The 22,762-nt window shown below is 40.7% G+C and overlaps 1 protein-coding gene and 2 long non-coding RNA genes across 4 annotated transcripts in view; 2 read left to right on the forward strand and 1 right to left on the reverse strand.

Annotated features, from left to right (window-relative positions):
• LOC143824201 (uncharacterized) overlaps positions 1-569 on the reverse strand; it is a 29,219-nt gene extending 28,650 nt beyond the window's left edge. The window contains exon 1 of the long non-coding RNA XR_013226725.1: positions 490-569. This is a non-coding gene — a long non-coding RNA (uncharacterized LOC143824201). The remainder of the gene's footprint in view (positions 1-489) is intronic.
• PPM1E (protein phosphatase, Mg2+/Mn2+ dependent 1E) overlaps positions 1-22,762 on the forward strand; it is a 103,708-nt gene that overhangs the window by 41,170 nt on the left and 39,776 nt on the right. The gene's annotated exons all lie outside the window — the stretch shown is intronic.
• The window catches only part of LOC143824202 (uncharacterized), a 74,493-nt gene that overhangs the window by 28,555 nt on the left and 23,176 nt on the right, over positions 1-22,762 (forward strand). The window lies entirely within an intron of this gene.

Below are 22,762 nucleotides of genomic sequence, written 5' to 3' on the forward strand. Positions count from 1 at the left end.
GGTTTGAAAAATACTCTCTGCCAAAGCAGACGGTGGCTAAGGACTGGATGCATGCACTGGCTAATGCTGCCTCTAGTTGTTAGCTTCTAGAAGTATTGCGCTGGTGCCACCTAGCAAGAACTGGGCATTAAGGGAAGAATGTAGCTTAACATAATGTCACTCAGCCTGTGCCTAAAGGGGAAAAGGTTCTCCCATAGGGTTGCTTAAACCGTGAGAATAAATACCTTCAGACCCTTTAACAAATCCATCATGTGCATGATGGATTGGTATAGTAGAGTCTACATGCCTGAGTCCAGTTACATCACATATAGATCTGCTCCAGCTGCTTTGTCTACATAGGGCATTTTCTAGGACAATAGATTTGTTCTTAGCCTTTAATACGTGACCATCCCCAGGTAAACAATGTAATTGGAGGCTCCCCAATTAGTTAAATATTTCTATGCTATCTTATCTACTGATCTCAGCTAATTCATTATGCAGCATTCAAACCTTGGGATGTTCATACAGCACATAGAATTCTGTTCTCTAGGTTAGAGATCCCCAACCTGTGGGCCGCGGACCACGTGTGGTCCTTCGACTAATTGGAGGTGGGTCACGAAGGATGCCTTCTCCACCCCCCCCCCCCGGCCCTTTGTGACACACTTCGGGTGTCATTGTCTCCCATCACTCCCAGATGGGACTATCTCGTTGCAGAGAAACAAGCTCAGGGTTCCCATTGATTTGTCATTGTCATGAGTTAAAATTTCCATGAAAATAAAATGTTCCTTATGTTCATTGTTGTGGCATGTCTGTATCTTATTTTGAAGGGATGTTTAAACATTACCATTGCGATCAGAGAGCGTTAGGGCAGTGGTTGAGAGTAGAGGAGTAAACTACCCCCCCCCACCGGGCCTCAGTAAAAGGTGTTGAGTGGTCCCCGGCGTTGAGTGGTCCACGGTGATAAAAAGGTTGGGGACCACTGCTCTAGGTGGATTATTCCTGGTTGGGAAAAACAGGAAACTTTATTGTTCTTTGCCCCCCTTTTTCCCCTCTTGTCTTGATTTTTTTTTTTGCAGGTCTGCTATAAAAAGATAAGGTAAAATAAGACTAATATATTCAAACAATAATTTTTAACAACATGCTTGCACTGGTTAAAAAAGTCCCCAAAAGCGCAAAAAAATTAATAGTAGCTTTCTCTCCCTGTAAAATGAAAGTGCGTTTGGTTTGTTTCTGCTTCAAAGAAGCCAGTGTTTCTTCTAGAGGAAATAATTACTAGTTCTATGGCAGAAGAAATAATTTCAGTTTTTTTTCTGTCATTCAGAGTTTAACATCTGATGATGCAACTCTTTGTTTTTAATTAAAGACCAATGCATACTAAAAAAATAGCATTACTTTTACCTGATACATTGCCGTTGATGCATTCTTTTTAGGAATCATTGAATAACTGAATCCTGGGTGTAAACTGCACGGAGCTTTTATTCCAATCCCAGGTCAATTCAGTCCCTGCCGTCTACACAGAATGCGATTTCTGTTTTGATTTTGGGTGATTTAAATTTTCCTTCTGGAGCAAGAAGGATTGATCTGGAGCGACCCTCCCTTTATTGTGCGATATCTTAGAGTGCTTTTAATTCTCAATATATCAAGATTCAGATTGGGAAACCAGGCTGTTTTGAACCTCCGTGGTAGAGACGCCCTGATTGGTCAAAGGTGGCCATGTGACAAGCTTGCCTTAAAGGAGAAGCCCCTAATTTCTCTCAACTTCTGTCGGTCTTGGATTTTTCTCCCTTCTCTGCCTTCTTCGATCCTCTCCCCCTCCCCCCCAAGAAAAGAAAGAGGCTCCCTGCTTGGCTCTTCTCCCCCCCCCTTCAAGAAAAGAAAGAAAGAGGTTTGGCTCTCCCCCTCTTCTCCCCTTCTGAACTACCCTAACCACGTGCAGAACACTTTCCTGTTTCAATGGGGGGGGGGAGAGGAAGACCTGAGTTCAAATCAATCTGAATTCAATGGGATTGACAATGGAATAAACAAAGTAAGTGCAGACTCTGCCCAGGTGGTTATCTCGTCTTGTAGCTACCATGAGACTTTACATTGAAAAGGCAGAGGAGTGCAGTTTGAAAGAACACTCTAATGTCATGATGTTAATCTTATCCCTTCCAGATAACAAAATGCCGTCTTTCTCAGTTTGGGAATACATTGTTTCATGGGTGATTTTGAACTCCAACAGCCTTTAAATGTTTGTCAAAATACCTTACTTGTAGAACATCCTTATCCTACTTTCCACTTTATTCAGGGTCAAGGTAAAAGAAAGCACAGAATTGAAATTGCTTTTCAAAGACTTGCTGCAACCATAGGCTTGTACATAGAAGAATCCTAACAAGACAGGCTGTGATGCTGAAAAGTGTTGTTTCTAGAATTTGTAAATACAATGAAAAAGCTACTTTGATTGGCATAGTGATGTTCACTCATGTATTTATTTTGTACATTTATACCCTGCCTTTCTGTCCTGTGGAGGTAGATTCCATTTCCCTTCACAACAACCCTGTGAGGAAGACTCGAGTGTGTGATTAGCCCAGGGGCGCCCAGAAGAATGGGGATTTTATCTTGGATCTTTCAGATCCTGGTCCAGCATTCTAGCCGCAGCAGTGCACTGGCTTTCTGAAGTTTCACGTCATTGCCTGATACATTCTTGTTTATCAGCAGGGCAAAAAGCCTCTACAGCTCCTTCATTCAATAGAGCTAGACTATTACGTTGGTGAGATGGGTTTTGTGACACAATAGAATATTTATACAACTGTTTCCCTTACTTTTAAGAAGCCAACTGAAAGACTTCCTTTATTGAGTCAGTCCATCTCTGTTTGCAGTGTTATTGTTCTTATATTGGTGTTACCTGCCTTGGTTCAAGACTTGCTCTGGAAAAAAAATCAGGACAAAAATATTTTAAATGATTCATTGGTATAGTGGACGATTTCATTGGTATAGTGGACCATTTCTTCTTGGCTTGTTGTACTGTGCTCATTGAATGACTTTTGTCTGTTTTCTTTCACCTCACTTTACCTCACCAGGTTGTTGGCCTACACAGGACTTGTGTTTTCTACCCTGTCTTTTTAATTTCCTCCAAAGAGCTCAAATGTGAAAAATTTAACATTCCTAATATGTAAAATGGAAGTAATGAGTTTGCAGTGAAGAAGATGCTTTTGAGAATGATGAATGATTTAAAGATGGACTCCGGGGAATGGTAGAGGACAGGAAGGCCTTGAGGATCATTGTCCATGGGGTCTTGATTGGTCGGACACGACTTCGCACCTAACAACAACAAAAGTCATATTGCATGCTAAACTGTAGTTTTAACTATTGAAATTATAGAAAGAATGCCTGCAGTTGTAGGAAAGCATGTTATACAACTGATTACCCCATAAGTTTGAACTATGGGGCGCATTGTCCCTGTTTATAGTTCACTAGGCAACAGAACAAGGTGACAGAGCCTTAAGTTAATAGACTTCAGGTAGAAGATAACTTCCCTGAGAACAGAAAAGGATCACAGCAAGCAACAAGAAGGGCAAGAATCTTCTTCCTGTTGTACTGGCTTTCTTGCACATTAGGGTTTTTACCATTTCAGTATCCCCTCGTTATCCAGCCTTTAATGGAGAATCAAAGCTGAAAGCAGAACCACCCTGTATCAGAATGCTCATAGGCTCCTATTCCAGTCAAATTCCTCAATAAGCAGACTCTTGATTGAAGAAATCTCTTTACTAAAGGGTTAACCAAGCAGACTTATAAAAACTCCTTACCAAAACTAAAATTAACAGAAGCACACTTAGCTTTAAGGCTACTCCCAGCCCCCCTGGCACCCCTTGGTGCCAAACCCAGGCACAAAATTCACTTCCCCATGCTGTAAGCCCACTAAAGAAAAACAGGGAGAGGAGCACTGTCTCTGCCATCCAAGGCTGAAGGATAACAGAAACCCAGTAAGGAGACTTTTGGACCAGGCTTCCCAGGATTACAGAGTTAAAACAACAGCTTACATTTCCCAGCCATCCTGAGTCTTTGGTCAGTCTAGCAGGATAGCAACTACATGACACAAAGATACATAGATTACAACATAACAAATACAGATACAATGCAGGTCATAAAAACAGCATGGCAAGAATATATGAACACAGGTTTATGACAACACCCCCACTCCCCAGTTTCTCCTGGATCTTCATTTCGCAGACCCAGGTTGTCATTCAATGTCTTTTAAGTTTGCAAAGAACATATCAGCACAGTATACTTGGATTTCCTCTTTTACATTTTTAGAGCGTACTGTACTGAGTGGTTTAAACCAGGAGTAGTCAACCTGTGGCCCTCCAGATGTCCATGGACTACAATTCCCATGCTGGCAGGGGCTCATGGGCATTGTAGTCCATGGACATCTGGAGGGCCACAGGTTGACTACCCCTGGTTTAAACCACCTATGTCTAGTGAATGAGCATGTTTCAAAGAAAACCCTCACTAAAGTACTATGGGAAATAATAAGAACTAATCATAAAATAAGGGAGGGGGATTTTGGCTAATATCAGTGCATGGCATTGGACTGCTGAAAGTGTGAATTGCTACACTTATCCCGTAGATGAAGAGTTTCATGCATTGTGACAAATAAGTTGCATTCACTCAGTGAACATTACATCATAATGCTTTGTGCAGTCAGTCAGAATCAGATTATTAAAGGAGAAAATATAATAGAGGGATGCCTGTGGCTTTTTTCTCTTTCCTTTCCCTTTTGTATTCTTCTTGCCTTTAAACTGTGGGCAATTATGCAACTGGGAAGTGTCCTGTTCTGAAGACTGGGCAATTTATCTGGCTCTGTGTTCACAAGTAATTATTGATCAATAGACAAAATAGGCTATTTTTGTTTGGTTTAACGTTGGAGACATATAAGGAACTTTCTTTCTATGGTACGGACAAATGTTTTCATGCATAATTGTAAATTTTATTAGTGGAATGTCATTTGGCTGCCAGGAACATATCAGTGACCTTGGAGCTATATCCTATACTCAGTTGTTGAGCTTGCCCAGGCAGTTAAGCTGGGCCACTCTGGTTTCAGGTAGAAATGGTTTGATGTAGAAGGGCCACACTCAGAGGTAGATGAAGTGACTCCTGTACTGACATTTGGAGCAGTTCCAAAAACCATGACCTGAGTCAGTAGGGGGCAATGATGTCTGCTTGAAATTGTCTGATGCCCCTCAGCTGTCTGGGAAGAATTGAAACTGGAGGAAAGGCATACATCAAGTTTTCTGGCTAAAGAGCTAGTTAGAGTGTCTGTGTATTTCTGCATTTCTATTATGGTACCTGGAGAAGAATCAAGGTAGGTGGTTGTTTATGTGAGAGGCAAACAGGTCCACTTCTGGAAGACTGAAGATGTCTACAATGTAGTTCCATTACTGCCTTACTTTGAAAGACTGAATGGGTTAACCCATGGCCAGTAGATAATTTTCTGCATGTACAAAGAAATGCCAGAGTATGCTGAAGAGACATTCCAAGTCCCTTTAGTTGATGCTCCCAATGTTGGGTTGCAGACTTATGGCTTGTTTTCTAAGAGGAAGAAGGTTCAGTAAAAGATCTCATGGACAGAAAGGCAGAGTTCTGAGGGAGAAAAGACACGAGTCAGTGGCAGCATCCATGAGGTCTGCCTCCATAGTGTCCAGGGCAATGACTGTGTGGATGTACAAAATAGCTCATTCCTTCCCTAGTCAGATAGAAGGCTGACAGAGGGACTGAATATAGTACTTAAGGCAGTGTCATCTGTGGCTGATACAACCCTGGATGCACCCATATTTAACACCAGGGGACTGGTTATGGTCTCTGCTGCGAAGCATACCCCATGGTTAAGGGCTTGGCAAGCAGACATCAAAGCAAAATCCATAGTGATAGTTTATCCATTCCATGAAGCCAAGCTATTTGGGGAATCTCTGAAGAAGGTATTAGTAGGGATCTTAATCAAATTCAAATCATTGGTGGTTGGAAGACATCTGTTAGTCAGAGCAGACAATATGCCAGCCAAAGCATACATCAACAAGCACGGGGGTGGGGTGGGGGTGGGGTGGCTTGAAGCCTTCAGCCCTTCACAAGGAAGCCATGAAAGTTCTCAGATAGGAGAGAATCTCAGGTTGGTCAGGACGGAATGTATACAAGAAAAGGGCAACATCATTGCAGGCTGGTTAAGTCACAGAACCAGAGGTGGAGTGGCAGTTTAAAAAGGAGGTACTTGAGTGGTTGACTAATTGTCTAGGGATACAAGATGTTGACTTATTCACATCCTACTTCAGCAATTAGATACCAAAATAAAATCAGAGTCCAGTAGCACCTTTAAGACCAACAAAGATTTATTCAGGGTGGAAGCTTTTGAGTGCAAGCACTCTTTGTCAGATATCAAGTTTTCTGTTCAGGTTTTATCACCTTGTGGTGGAGGAGACAAACACGCTAATGGCTCGATGGCCTTAGCTCCACAGTATGCATTCTTTTACCTTCCAGTACTCTCACTAAGAAGAATAAGATAACAACAAGCAGAAATCATAGTAGAAGTGCCTTATTCGTAGCCAAGGCGCCCATGATTCAAAGTGGTTCCTGTGCAGCTATCCACACAGGAACCACTTTGTCTGCCAATAACTCCAGACTTGTTCAGCCAAGGCCCACTGTGGCAACCAGATCCAGACTGGCTCAAATTAACTGAAGGGAGGTTGAGTGGCAACACTTGAGGAAACTGGGTTATGGAGAGAAAGTAACCAATACCATCTTGGTCCAGAAAACAGACCACAAGTAGAATTTATGATTACACATGGTAGGTGTTTATGAGGTAATGTAGATGCAAGAAGATTAATTACTTCAGACACCCCAATTAGACACTTTTCCCCTACCTGGAATCTCAATACAGTGTTCAAGGGTCTTACTAAATTCCCCTTTGAACCATTACAGGATTACTGCCACCAGTCTATTAGACAGAATTTTAAAATGCCACAAAGACCCAATACTAAGCAGGCCTGCAATGCAATGGGGTTAGACTCTGCTTTCCCCACTCCCTCCTGGGCCTTTTCAAGTGCCAAAACCAGCAAGGACTGGGCCATTGTGGCACTTTTTAATTGCTTGCATCACACCTCAAAATAGCCATGGTATCTCCAGGTTGAATATTGTGTATAGTTCGGCCTTAACTCCTGGAATGGATTAGTGTAGTTTAAAGCACTGGCCTGGATTAAAGGAAAAGCATTATCACAAACACCACATTTTCTTTCCTTAGATACCAGAAGCCTCTCTGGCTCTGTATTTCGAAGGATCACTTTCTTCAGAAAAGCCTTATTCTTGTGTTACTCTGCTCTAACAAGGGACATAGACTCTTCTCACAGCATTCCATCTATAAAACTGATGTTTTGAGATGACTCAAAAATAGCTTCTAGGAACTGTTAGACTTCATTCCACCAAAGCAATAGTTAACATCCACAGTCTTCAGTAGAAGGGATGTCTGTTCTAGAAGCCTGTTGGCCAGCAGCGGACTCTAAACCATTCACCTTGGTGAGATGGTATGTCTTGGGTGTGAGAACTAAGAGGGATATTCTTGTCACAGAATATTGATGAATGTTGTCTTGAGTTGGGTGCCATGAGGTCCAACAGCTTAATCCATCCCATTTGAGTGATATAAAAAACAGTTGCTTACCTAATAACCCTTTGACTGATCTTTGTGCAGTCACGTAGCCCTTCTACAACAGTTTTTCCCCACTTACACTGTTCTCTTTTGATAGGTCATGACTCCTCCATGTGGGCAAGTGCACTATTGCATGGATTTTGAAAGGGGAGGGAGGGCTTTGTGCAAAAATTGCCCTGTCTCATTGTTTGGGGAATGTTGATTACTTATTAGTTTCCCCAAAGTGAGAGCTAGCAATGACGTAACATTATTTAGGTCTGCCTATGAGTAAACTATGTTTATATCAAGGCCACACGATAAACCTTAAGTTCTGAGTTATGGTAAATCTGCACCTTCTGATAAAAGTACAACACTACATAATATCCAGTGTTCTTATCCTTCATAATGTCAACAGTGCGATTTTTAAACAGGGAAGTAACATTACATGTGGGGATTGTATTTTGGATCTTTATCAAGAAGATTCTGATAACTGAGCTTTTTTTGACCTGGCATTGTTGATTTATTTTCCTTACTGCTAATTTTTGAGGCAAGAATGTCATATATTACTCCTGCAGATGGCTATCACCACATTTTATATGATGGTACCCTCTGTAAATGCCATTTATCTTACTGTAGTAGCAACCACTGATCTTTCTGCTCTAATATGGGGACAGAGGAAAAATAAAGGACTTTTGTCATCTTAGGAGTGAAATTCAGTCACACAAATCCAGCTGTTGTATTTAAAAATAGCTGACGCTGTCCTTGGCAATAAAAGGTTTTTACATGTTGTTATAGCAACTGAAAAAACCAGAACTTCATGATAAGGAATGTTGCATATCTTTCATTTAGTTCTTTATATATCCAAGACTGTTTGAATGCTTTTTGTGGTCAGTAGTCAGATCTGGAAATATAATAATCTTATTTATCTTGTTTTAGTTTATTTTATTAATAATCTTTTTCTGCAGTGTTTGATTTCTATATTACAACACTTAAATAAGCTCTAGCTTAACACAATAGTTGTTATGGAACTGCTTTATTGATGCCATCCTCAGCATGCCTTTTTTTTGCTTCTATTGTCTTATAATTTTTTATCACTTGTTTGTTTGTTTTTAATTTATCTAGTAAGATTTGTTAATTGTCTTTCACCCAAGGTTGATCCATCACCAAGGCAGCTTACAGCACAACATAAAAACAAGGATAATGTAACAACTTACTACTACTAATGATATGTAAAAGTCCCTTATTTCAGCAGTGCCAACATATCAAATAATGCCCCATCACATTCAATTAATATACAACAAGATTATCCAGAACACGAGTTTACATCAGTCTGGTAATCCCTCAGGGATGTGGATGTTGTTGTTGGTGTGTGTGTGTGTCTGGAGGGGGGGAGACACAGCCCCAGAAAAAGCCTTTTCTTGAATTCTAGCCTACCAAATTTAGGGTAAGACTAACCCCTGTGAAGAACGTTCCTTTACAGATGTCAAGTTTTCCTGGGCTGGAAAATTCAGGTGAAAATACAGAGTCCAGCTTTTTAGAGCATTAAGCATCAATAGCAACATCTTATATTGCGCCTGGAAACAAATTGGAAGCCATGGTAGAAGATGTAACATGTCTTGGTATGGTTATAGCAGCACATCTCCTTAAAGACACTAACAGTCTGACTTGTATACTAGCTGTACGTTTTGAGCTGACTTCTAGGGCAGCCCCACATATAGAGCGTTGCAGTAGTCAAGTCTGTATATTGTTACGGTATGTGAGCATGTGGCAAGGTTGGCTTTCTCCAAGCATGGGAACAGCTGGTAAACAAACCTCAATTGGGAGAAGGCATTCTGGGGAATTTCTAATACTCCATTGTCCAAAGATTAAAGCAAGTCCAAAAGTACCCCAAGTCACTTGCCTGATCTTTCAGGGGATTGAATCTCCAATCAGAATCAGTCAAAATCCACTTTCTGTTGCAGGTGTTGCTTCCAACCACTAATGTTTCCATCTTGCTCGGATTAAATTTCAGTTTATCAGTATTCTACCGAATCTAGACATTGGTTGAGTACTTCTGGCATCTCTGTGGACTTTGGAGAGAGAAAGTTGCATGTCATCAGCATACAGAATTACCATATTACAGATCTCACGATCCTTTCCAGCAGTTCCATGTAGATGTTAAAGAGCATTGGGGACAAACTCATCCTGACAACCTGCAAGTTAATGATGACAGGGCTGAACTTGCTGATCTATGGGAAGCTGGGGGTGGGGTGACCTTCTCACATGGATTGGAAGGATCTGGAACTGAGATATTTTAAACACCATCTGCTCCAGTATACGCCTGCCATTTGATCTAAGTTAGAAGTCCATTTTTGCATGTTCCCGCCTTGTTTGTAGTAGCACCAGAGCTGTGGAACTCCTTTCTCCAGTCAGGTGCCTGTATTTATTTTTTAGGTGCAAGGTACTTTAAATCATACATATCATATATTAGTGGTCCTGATTAGGCATAAGAGTGAGATATAAATAAATAAATCTGCTTCTTTTGCATCTTATCTTTTGCTGCTGATTTTTTTCTGCTTTCTTAACCTGTTGGTTTGCTGATTAATTTATACACAGGGAGAGAGACCTAAATAAACATAATTAATACCTAAATAAACAGAAGGGGTTAAACCATCCAGCAGTATGTTACTGGACTGATTCATACAGAAATGCCACATGGCCTTGCTTTATATAGTATGTCACTTCAGATAAGTGCACCAGAGCGCTCCTGGGCCAGTGTGTTGGGGGGCGGGTGTGAGTGGGGCTGTCCCAAGCTGTGTGCGTCCTGATTGGGCCGTAGCATTCCAGGGACTGGAAGCAGAGGCCAGACCGGATCCACCCAGGAGGGCTCTGCAAAATATTTATACAGCTAAGTGTTAAAGATGGGAATATACTATGCTCACAACAACTCCTTCATTCGTCAGATTGATTTCAATCTGTGAATAATAAAGGAAAATAAATAATACATTAAAACCACTACTTTTAATAGAAGTCTGATTACATTTATGCTAATTAGTTGCTAGGAATATAGTTCTATTCGCTGTGTTAGAATATTTGATTCTTACATTGGATCTTTGGTTAAGTTTCCTTTGTCAGTTGTTTTTATCTGATGAAAATACACCTTGATTTCTTGAAAGTGCTGTCCAGTTTCACTAACATCACAGCTTAGGTAGTCTTGCTGCTGATCTGAATGGGTAGGATTGCACCCATACCTTGTATGGAAAGTGTTGCAAGATATTGCATTTGTGCATTTGGTTAAAAAAATTTTATCAGCAAAACACACATTTGCTCACCATGTGCTTTACTGCAGTCTTGTCTTTATATTATGCGTGCTGTTCAATGCACTTCTGCTTGGTATGCTTGGTATGCATTTACAGTAGAAAGTCTGAAATGACTATGTGTCTGGCCTCTAACGTATCATGGAACACAATCTTGCATAGACACATCTAGCATAAATGTAGTAGTTGCAAACAACATAGATTTAGAATCCAAAGGAAGAATGTGGTAGGCTAGACATATTATAAGAGAAATACAAACAGAGGATAAAGCACTGTTATGAGCCTTTTTAGATGGCTTGAATGTGTTCTTTTAGATAATTCCTGTTTTTAAAAAATCACAATAGCAAGGGAAATCGTTTTGTGGAAATGATGTGTCTTTATAAAAGAGTGAGTGGTGAAAAGTCTGAGTGAAAATGCAGACATTTAGTATCAGGCACTGAAATATCTGTGGTAAGCTCGCTCTCCGTGGGAAGATCTAAAATAGGTGGGTTGCAAATTGCTGAAGGATATCCTGAAGCTTGCTGAAGAAAATCTAAATGGCTTGAAGATAATTTCACTGAAGAGCATTGAGTGAAATCAGTTCTCAAAAACTCATTCAAGGCTTGTGTGGCAAAAAAAAAAAGGATGAGGATGACTATAGCTACCCTGCTGCTAATACTGCACTGGAGTAAAGAATCTTCCTTAAACATTAGCTGATAATTGGTTTAATAGAAACTGTGTGATGGAAGATCATCTGTGAAATGGCTGAAATAATTACCTTCTTTTTAAAGAAGATCTTGGAATCAAGAACTAGAAAATGTCCTTAGTTTGTTCAGGATAGGCTTCTGGAGCAAATTTCCCCAAGTGTAGGCAGATTTTTAAAGGATCTCATGCAGGTGGTCTCTGAATTAAAACCTTGCCCTTTCTGTGATCTCTTCACAGCTAGTAGTAATTAGAAAGGAAAAAGAAAGTTAATTATTGTACCTTTCTAGCAAGGCTTTTGTTTTATTCACTTCTTTTTAAGCAAATGTGGGTGAATCACAAGATCTTTAATTATACTCACTGTTGGTAACTTGTATTATATGGACATCTACTACACAAAGTAGAATAGCCAAGCTATTTTTAAAAAATGCTCTATTGTAAGTATGATAAATATGGTAATAAACAAATTTAAAGGGAAAAACTTGACCACATTGTTTGGAATTGAGATTATTGGCAGAAGGAGAGGTTGTTCTACTACCACTGAAAGAAATAAGATGATCTGTGACCAGAAATAAATCTATGGTGATTTATTAAATTCTTCTGTTCAGGAAGGATGCCAGAAGTTGTCTGTTGAGGCCTCTAGACTAGGTGGTCTCTAGTCAAGATGAACTGTGGGGAAATACATTGTGAAGAATTTTATACCATATAAATAAGAGTCTTTTGACATTCATACAAGCAAAACTTTCAGTAAAATTAATGGATTTAGGAAATATCCTTGGAAATCAGATTGGGTGAACCAAAATTAGATTATAATGAACCATTCTAGCAGTTCCCCTTTGCCCAGTGTAAGAAGCTATTGCAAGTACATGTGGGTGCAGCTTAGGGTCCTTTGTATATGAACAGTTGGCCTTGGTAGCTTTAGTTGATGACCTCTGTTTGAATGTAGACAAACTCTATGCTTCTTGGTTAGTTCTACGGATTCTGTCTACAGTCATTGATATGGTGGATCATAGCATGTTTAGGCATTTGGAAGCAGATGTAGGCATCAGAGCACACTTTGGATTAGTTTTAAACTGTTCCTCATGGACTGAAACATTCCTCATGGACCATAGGAGGCCAACTGCCTTCAGTTTGTGAGCTTGTGGAATTCCACAGACAGTCCTATTCCACTGTTATTCAACCTCTATTCAACCTTTAGGTGAAGTCATTCTTATCATTACAATTGGATGTCATCTCTGTATCCATACCACTTGGTGATGCTGTAGACTGACTGCTGTGTTTAAAAGACTGAAAGATAACAAAATGAAGCTGAACCCAGACAAAATGGAAGTGATGCTGGTTCCTCCGTAACTCAAGATAGACAAGACAATCAGGTTAACATCTGCGGTGATACAGGCCCAACGCACATCTCTAATGCAGTTTTCCATTCTGATGGGAGTTACCATTTTGGAGTTACCAAAACTGATGAAGGTGACTCCTACTTGCAAGAGACAGGAAGTAACAAAAATTGTTCCTACCTCCCTGATTATACAATGAGAATCATATTTCAAGATGTCCGTGGTAAAAATCCAGTGGTCCATTTTTGGATTTTGCAGTCCAAACTTCAACACTTTTAAAATTAGCTGTCTTACTCTATTGTTTGACTTGCTCTCTTTTAATTTGTGAGTCTCTTTGAGAGCAATGGACTATAAATAATGTGAATAAATATAATCCAGAGTCTCATTATGGGTTAATGTATGTGGTATCCACTTATCACAAATAGCATATAAGTGACTACATGGTTCATTTAATTCTGGAGACTCAGCTACCACTCTCAAGTGAATTACATCAGTAGAGGCTCTAAAATGCATCACAGTGTTTTATGGCTGCATTTTGTCCTGTGGATTTTGAATAAGGAATGTATTTCTGATAGCAACTGTTGCAGGAAAACAATTGCATACATTCTGTGCAACGTTGATCTGTCTCTAGGTCTAATAAGTTTACTGAATTCAAATGTTCTCAAAATAACCTCTATAAAGATGAAACATGAAATAGGTAATTTTTCTCTTTCACGCATATTATACCCCAAGAATGCCTTGGAGGTTGAAAACTATATAGTTCACTTTTTAAAAGATTTTTATGGTGGAAATATTAATCTTGTTTCATACAGGATTTGGTTTTATATGTCACCACATCTAATTGGTTTTATATGTCACCGCATCTAATAGTAAATTGGCTAGAGTCTGTGTAGAACAGGACCAGTGTAAAGAGAAAATTAGGCATCTCTGCATATCATCCAAGTATGTAGTCTATTTGAAAGATGATTGGTTCAATGAGAACAGAAAAGGCTTCTGAAAGGAATAGTCTGTTGAGAACAGTACATTAAAGGGGAAGGAGTAGGGGAAGAGAAGAAACCAACCTGTTCAAACCCTTGAGAGCCAATCTTGGAGGGGGAAGATTATGGTGGGATGGTATTTTTGTCTCCCCCAGCAGTTCATAATGTACCTACTGCTTGTTTGAGACAGTGTAATTGCTAGTGCTATGTCATGATCTGATGCTGTACTTATTTTCTGTTGTTCCATATCCTAAAGTTTAGTCACAATTGTATTTAGCTAAATCATTAGGATTATTATCACATCCTTTATATGCCGGACATAATTTTTTGTTCTGATACAAACACTTCTTTCCTTAGTGCCCTCATGTCATGAAAAATGAATTTCTGATTTATTTCCCAAAAACCATGCTTTTCCATTACCTCTGCCAGCCACACTGGATGTGTCTCTGTGGTCATATGTTGTTTGATGATAGAGCACCATTACCACTTGTATTTTGTGTTAGCAGCAGACATCTTCTGACAAAAAATAATTACATGAACACAATATCACATAATCAGGAGTTATTAAAATACTAACAGCTGGCTATTGTGACGCAGTAGCTCAAATAAGATGTAGTAGAGCATTTGAATTGTTATTATAAATTGCTTTCATTTCAAGGGAATTTATAAAGTACATTAGGATTGGCTATTGCTATGATTTGCAGTGACCTGGATTTTTACACGCTGAACAGAAGGAACAATATGATTGTTCATCATTTCTGTATTTTCTTTCTTTTAAAAGAATATAGACTTTAAAAGCTAGCTAAGGTGGTTTGAAAATAATACCTCTGAAGAAAAAAAACTATTTTAGATTCTGCCATATCAGCAGTCCTATAATTTCAGCTAAAAATATGTAGATACCTTTGTTGACAGTAGGATAGATTAGAATATATTTTCTCTATATGATTCTAATTGCTTGTGCCTGAATGATTTTTATTTTTATTTATTTATTTTTATTTATTATATTTATATACTGCCCCCCCCAAAGGCTCAGGGCGGTTTATATAGGAACAAAGAACAATACATAAAACAGTATATAAACAAGTGAATACCTTACAACAGTGGTCCCCAACCAGCCAGGCATGAGTCTGCAGATGTGATGGTAGCCGAGTAAAAATTGCGTTTTACTGACTTCACCGCCATCTCATAGGCCTTCATCTGCATTCTATAAGATGTTCTCGAGGCTTCGTCACGAGTCTTCCTCCAAACTCGCTCTAGCTGTCTCAGTTCCCGTTTCTTGTTGCGAAGCTCCTCGGTGTACCAGGGGGACCGCTTGAGACGGGGCCATAGAGGGCGTCGGGGAGCTATCTCATCAATGGCAGTCAGCAGTCTATTATGCCAGTCACTGACCAGGCCATTGAGAGATGTGCCGGGAGGCATTGGTTCCCACAGAGCATTCAGGAATCCAATTGGATCTATAAGTCTCTGCGGGCGAGCTAAAATTTGCTCGGCGCCCAACTGAGGAGATGGTGGTAGCCTTAGCTGAGACTTTAGAGCGTAGTGGTCTGACCATGGCATGGCGGTTGCCATGACCCACATCCACTGAGGAGGTGGCGGTAGCCTTAGCCGAGCCTTTAGAGCGTAGTGGTCTGACCATGGCACGGCAGTTGCCGTGACCAGATCCACATCCAGACATACACCGAAAATAAGATCCAGGGTGTGACCTGCTTGATGGGTGGTGCCAACAACAAACTGCGAGAGCCCTAGTGTTGCCATGGTTGACATCAGGTCCTGTCCGATTCTAGAGGATGGTAGCTCAGCATGGACGTTAAAGTCCCCCAGGACTAATAGACTGGAGAACTGTAGCGTCCAGGCCGCCATCGCCTCTATCAGGGCAGGCAGGGCATCTGGCGGTGCATTGGGCGCGCGGTACACCAGCCAGATGGCCACGCTCTCGGTTGTTCCCCATCCGAGGCCAACACATTCAATGCCTGGTATTGACGGTGCAGGAAGGGCCCTGAAAGAAAAACCCTCTTGAGTCAGGATTGCCACCCCTCTTCCCCACCCAGCTGTCTGAGACTGGTGGAGGACAGAGAACCCGGCAGGGGCTAGGTCTTTGAGGGCAACTGTTTCGCCCTCCCTGGGCGAAAGTTTTCCACAAGAACTTTACCACAAGAATGCAAGGCTGGTGGTCCCCCTAGGAAGTATCCCTTTCAATCAACCTGTTGGAACTTCAGGTGATCTGTCTAGCCCTTCTACACTTCAAAGATGACTTCAACAGGGTTGTGAACCATTTCAGTTTGGGATTGGTAGACCTCTTCATATCACCCACAAATTGGCAATTGCCAATTACCACCACAGATAGAGAAGATGCTTTCACATGCAGTTGACCAAACGTTCTGATGTATGCCTTCCCTCTGGTGCTGGTCCTTTTAGAGCTAGTCCAGAAGATCAGAAAGCAGCAGGCAGAAATCATAGTGGTGGTTTCCTTCTGGCCCCAGAGACCATGGTTTTGTGTCCTTCTGCAAATGATGGTGGAACTACCCCTGAACTTGCCAGCATCAGCAGATATGTTACATTAGGCCTGATCTAGCACCTTCATGCAGATTAAGCCAGACCATCACCTTTCAGACAGTTGATGAATGTTTCTGGAGGGTTTTTTTTCCAGCTGGCCATTCATTAGGAAGTACAGCTGTGTGTCATTAGGAAGTACAGCTTCCTAATGCAAGCTGTGTGTCATTGGCATAAAGCCCAACCTCAACCTCTGAACTAGTTGTGCTAGAGGGTGCATAAAGATGCTAAATAGCACAAACAGCACAGGTACCATCTTTGCTTCCAGACATCAGTCCATTAACAGAATCTACAACTGCATATGGAAGGCATTTGTGCACTGGTACAGCTGGAAAAAAGTGAACAGCATGCTCCTCAGAAGTCAGAGATATCTTAAGAGTTCCTGCAAGAAGACGTAAGCTAGGTTCTATGGGGGTGAACTTTTGTAGACAGATGGCAGCATTGGCCATAGTTATTCCTGGTACCAAAGGTTTACTAGTGTCTAAACATCCACATGACCTCAGATTCCCTAAGAGGGCTACAATGAATGATCCTCCTCATATGTTCTCAACCTGGAGGCTGTATGCAGTACTTACTGCACTAGCTAAATATTTGTTTGAACCCATGAAGGAAATCTTGAAATAACTGAGCATGAAGACTTTATTTTTGCTGGCCATCAGTTCTTCTAGAAAGAGTGTCTAAAATTGGGGTCTTCCCCTTAAATCAGACCTTTGCATTTTTTATACAAACATGGAACCATCCTTCCGCCTTCATTCCTCCTTCCATAATTCACAAGTGAGCAACTTACCTTCATTTTGTCCTAATCTGAGACATCATAAAGAGAAGATCTGACATACACTAGATGCCAGAAGAGTACTAAAGTCATTTATTATAAGAACAGAAAACACCAGGGAAAACTGACGGTTTGTGTCTCAATTTCCCTGTCTAACATGGGATCTATAATGTCTAAGTTGGCCATTAACAGATGCTTTAAAGCAGGGGTAGTCAACCTGTGGTCCTCCAGATGTCCATGGACTACAATTCCCATAAGCTGGCAGGGGCTCATGGGAATTGTAGTCAATGAACATCTGGAGGACCACAGGTTGACTACCCCTGCTTTAAAGCATGCATTTGTTGTTGTTGTTATGTGCGAAGTCGTGTCCGACCCATCGCGACCCCATGGACAATGATCTTCCAGGCCTTCCTGTCCTCTACCATTCCCTGGAGTCCATTTAAGTTTGCACCTACTGCTTCAGTGACTCCATCCAGCCACCTCATTCTCTGTCGTCCCCTTCTTCTTTTGCCCTCGATCGCTCCCAGCATTAGGCTCTTCTCCAGGGAGTCCTTCCTTCTCATGAGGTGGCCAAAGTATTTGAGTTTCATCTTCAGGATCTGGCCTTCTAAAGAGCAGTCAGGGTTGATCTCCTCTAGGACTGACCGGTTTGTTCGCCTTGCAGTCCAAGGGACTCGCAAGAGTCTTCTCCAGCACCAGAGTTCAAAAGCCTCAATTCTTTGACGCTCAGCCTTCCTTATGGTCCAACTTTCGCAACCATACATTGCAACTGGGAATACCATAGCCTTGACTAAACGCACTTTTGTTGGCAGGGTGATGTCTCTGCTTTTTAGGATGCTGTCTAGATTTGCCATAGCTTTCCTCCCCAGGAGCAAGCGTCTTTTAATTTCTTTGCTGCAGTCCCCATCTGCAGTGATCTTGGAGCCCAGGAAAATAAAATCTGTCACTATCTCCATTTCTTCCCCATCTATTTGCCAGGAATTGAGAGGGCCGGATGCCATGATCTTTGTTTTCTTGATGTTGAGTTTCAAGCCAACTTTTGCACTCTCCTCCTTCACCCGCATCAACAGGCTCTTTAGTTCCTCCTCACTTTCTGCCATTAGAGTGGTGTCATCTGCATATCTGAGGTTGTTGATATTTCTTCCTGCAATCTTGATCCCAATTTGTGACTCCTCTAATCCCGCATTTCTCATGATGTGCTCTGCATACAAGTTAAATAGGCAAGGCGACAGTATACAGCCTTGCCGAACTCCTTTCTCAATTTTGAACCAGTCAGTGATTCCATGTTCAGTTCTCACTGTTGCTTCTTGACCTGCATATAAATTTCTCAAGAGACAAATAAGATGCTGTGGTATTCCCATCTCTTTAAGAACTTGCCACAATTTGTTGTGCTCCACACAATCAAAGGCTTTAGCATAGTCAATGAAGCAGAAGTAGACGTTCTTCTGGTACTCCCGAGCTTTCTCCATGATCCAGCGTATGTTGGCAATTTGATCTCTAGTTCCTCTGCCTCTTCGAAATCCTGCCTGTACTTCTGGAAGTTCTCGGTCCACATATTGCTGGAGCCTAGCTTGTAGGATTTTGAGCATAACTTTGCTAGCATGAGAAATTAGTGCAATGGTGCGGTAGTTTGAACATTCTTTGGCATTGCCCTTCTTTGGGATTGGAATGTAAACTGACCTTTTCCAATCCTGTGGCCATTGTTGAGTTTTCCAAATTTGCTGGCATATTGAGTGTAGCACTTTTACTGCATCGTCCTTTAAGATTTTGAATAGTTCAACTGGAATGCTGTCACCACCACTAGCTTTATTGTTGCTCAGACTTCCTAAGGCCCATTTGACTTCACATTCCAGGATGTCTGGCTCCAGGTCAGTAACTACCCCACTGTGGTCATCAGGGATGTTAAGCTCGCTCTTGTATAGTTGTTCTGTATAATTTTGCCACCTTTGTTTAATCTCTTCTGCTTCTGTGAGGTCCCTACCATTTTGGTCCCTTATCATACCCAACTTTGCATGAAACGTTCATACCCAACTTTGCATGAAAAGCATGCATTACAGAGGCATATAAAGCACAAGGATAAGAAATAGCTTCAGTCCTAACTGCCCACTCAGGAATGCGGCAACTAATGCTGCAAGACATGCCATGATGGAAGAGGTTTGCAAGGCAACAACTTGGTCTTGTTTCAACCTTCATTAAACTCTGCAATATCAATCTGTACAGTTAATTTGATGCCAAATGGAGAATATGCTCCCATATGCTTATCATGGAGGATGATGGCAATGACCTATCCAGAATATAGGACACTGCTATGGGAGGTCACAATAAGATGTCCTCTGCCTCAGAGGAAGATCAACCATTGGTTACTTCCTGAGAAAGGTCATTCTCCTCTGAGGAAAGGAGGACATCTTGGTGGGTGATTCCCTCCAATCACTTAGGGATCCAGGAAAAACTTTTTTCTCTTCTTCCTGTCTCCTTCATAGGAATCATGCTCTCCCTTCAGTACAGGTACTCGAAAAGCTATGTCCTGCTCTTGAATGGTAAAAAGCTCCTAATAAAATGCTATGCAGAACAGGTATCAAGAACTCTATGATAAGTAAAACAGTAATGTAAAGATTTGAAAAAGGAAGAAGGAAAAATCAGAAAAGAATCATAGGCTAACTTGTCACAGATGATGATAAATTAGGTGAAAGAAGATGTCATCTTTTCCTCAGAGGAGGACACACTTTTGGGTAAACAACCAATAGATACTCTCCTTTGATTTCCCCAGCCTTCCCATGCCTTTCTTGTAAACAGATACATGTATTAACCTTCTATGCTAGTGGGTTCCCACGAGTCATTCTTGTCCCTAAAACTATAGACTGAGGAGCAACTGTAAACCTTGAGTTTGAGAGTTGATCAGTCAGAGATGACATTGCTGAATTTTCTGAGTCTGTATGAGGTAATGCCTTATTTGCTAGTTAAGACTCCTTCTAGAAAATGTAATTTATCTCAGCAGGGAGTGCAATGAAAATCCTGCAGGAATCATTCTGTTAATAACATTTTGGCAGAAAGCTGCAATATGCCACTGTTTAGTATGTCCACAGCGTGCACTGGAGAAGAAAGTCTTACTTATAAAGTGCACATATAACTGGCTCTTTACATGATGAATATTTTACATAAATTCATTGTCATATAGGGTAGCAATCCCCAACCTGTGGTCCACGGACCACATGTGGTCCGTCGACTAACTGGAGGTGGGCTGCGAAGGACGCCTCCCCCCCCCCGGCCCTTTACTTCATCCACGATCCGGCAGGCGCACATGGGACTATCTCGTTGCAGAGAAACAAGCTCAGGGTTCCCATTGATTTCTCATTGTCATGAGTTAAAATTTCCATGAAAATAAAATGTTCCTTATGTTCATTGTTGTGGCGTGTCTGTGTCTTATTTTGAAGGGATGTTTAAACATTTTAGTGGGCCTCAGTAAAATTGTCAAGCGTTGAGTGGTCCCCGGTGATAAAAAGGTTGAGGACCACTGATATAGGGTACATATAAAGTCTGTGTAGAGTCTAAGATTTATGTTTATATTTCAATTTGTATTGTGCAGTGGCAGAGGTTCTTGGCAGGTAACAATAATTGGCCAACATTAAAATCCTCTAAACCAATATAAAATATATTCTGTATAAAACCCTCCCTTAGCGGCAAGGATTCCCACCTCCCCCCAGCTCAACAGACCTTTGATAAAACAGTGCTTCAGGGGACAGGGGGTGGGAAGGGGAGGGATTGGCTAACTAATGAGGGGCCCAATCTAGCACTGGCTTTAACCAAAGACCTGGCGGAAGAGCTCCATCTTGCAGGCTGAGAAAATTCCATCAGGGCTTTCAGCTCTCCCAGGTGCTCATTCCACCAGATAGGGACCAGACCAAAAAGATGTGTACAGCTAGTCTACCAAATATATTCTGCTAAATATATCATTAAATATACCATCTAATCTGTACTACACATGGTTACTCAGACATTTCCCATATATGTCACGTATTCACCATATTTATTTGGGGTATGTGAAGCAGTGTTCAGAAAAATCCAGAGGGCAGATGTGCACTTCCCAGTAGTAATGTTTTGTTCATATCGCTGACTTTGTCACCAGTTTGATACCTTCTCTACTCTTAAATTGCTTTGCATTCTTTGGTGGAAAAATAATGTCCAAGGGCAAATATATTAGAATGTGACATTTTTACTGTTGTAGAACTGAGTCGTCGTATCATAAGCTCTGAAGCTATATGGTTATAGCTGTGTACCGGATAGTTTTTCTGGGGAGCTCCTACAAATTCAACTTCTTGTTCTTTCTAAAATCCTTTAGCAATTCAGGATTCTTCAACTGCTGAAGGGTTTTCTTTTTTTTAATGTTTAGATCATAAAGTTTTGTATGTCTACCTGAAAACTTTGGACAGCTAGCCATACTTATTTCCTATCAGAGTAGTTGTAGAGAAAGAAGCACCTCCTGCCCTCACTTCAGGATTAAGGATATAGATATTTGTTCATCAGTAAATGTAGTGCTGTATCAATATATATTTCTTATTCTCCTTTTGCTAGATGAACGTCTCAGGTGACTAATTCCTGTGCCTTCTTGATGTATGTTGCTGCTCATGCTGTAGATCTTATTACTATCTGTTTCATAATCAGCAGTCTGGTGCTATATTTTTCATTCGGAGCACAGTCCCTTTCTTCTATGAGTCAGTGACTTTCTGCTGAGGCTTAGCCGCTTGAACGTTTGTAAGAATTTCTACAGTTGTTTTTTACACAATGAAAAAATTAATAACATATGATAGAATGCTTTATGGGCTTAGTCCTGCTAGAGTAGAGGGGTGAAAGAAAAATACAGTGTGATTCTTGGAGACTCAAGCCTATAATTTTTATGTTGTAATGTGTTGTTGGTGACTCATCATTTATGATTGCAAATACTCATGAAAAATATGAAAGTTTGATACTCTCTTGATAATGCTATGGTAAATATCATAAAATTCAGACTGCTCTGTCACTGTTTGTTTTTGGGGGTAAGAAAATTGTCACTATCTACAGATTTTAGTAGAGATGACTGTGGCAGGAGACATGAGGTTGGGAAATTGCCATTATTCCAGTAAACTTTTTTGTGTGCTTTGGTTTTTGCCATTTCTGGAACTTACAAATTTAACATTGTCATAAGCATCTATTTATTCATATCATATTAAAATATTATCAACCCCTGGAATGGTCTTCACAATTTTTTTTTTGGGGGGGGAGAGGTTTTGGTTAAAGGAGCAGGTTTTATAATTGCCTTTGGCACTAATAGAACACTAAAATGAATCATTTGGAAAGAAATCTGTCATGGTCTGATTATGTAACCCAAAACTTGGTAAAGGAAGAACAGCTTGAGCATCAGAAAACACAAACAGCTTTGCTTTAAAAGGGTAGCAATTTCTCACATGTCTATTATTTGTTTTATTACAAAACTAACAATGTTATCTACTTGTCTTAATTGCCCATAACCTCCAAGGAATTTGTGGTGC

This window comes from Paroedura picta, chromosome 15 (assembly GCF_049243985.1).
Source record: "Paroedura picta isolate Pp20150507F chromosome 15, Ppicta_v3.0, whole genome shotgun sequence".
NCBI lineage: Eukaryota > Metazoa > Chordata > Lepidosauria > Squamata > Gekkonidae > Paroedura > Paroedura picta.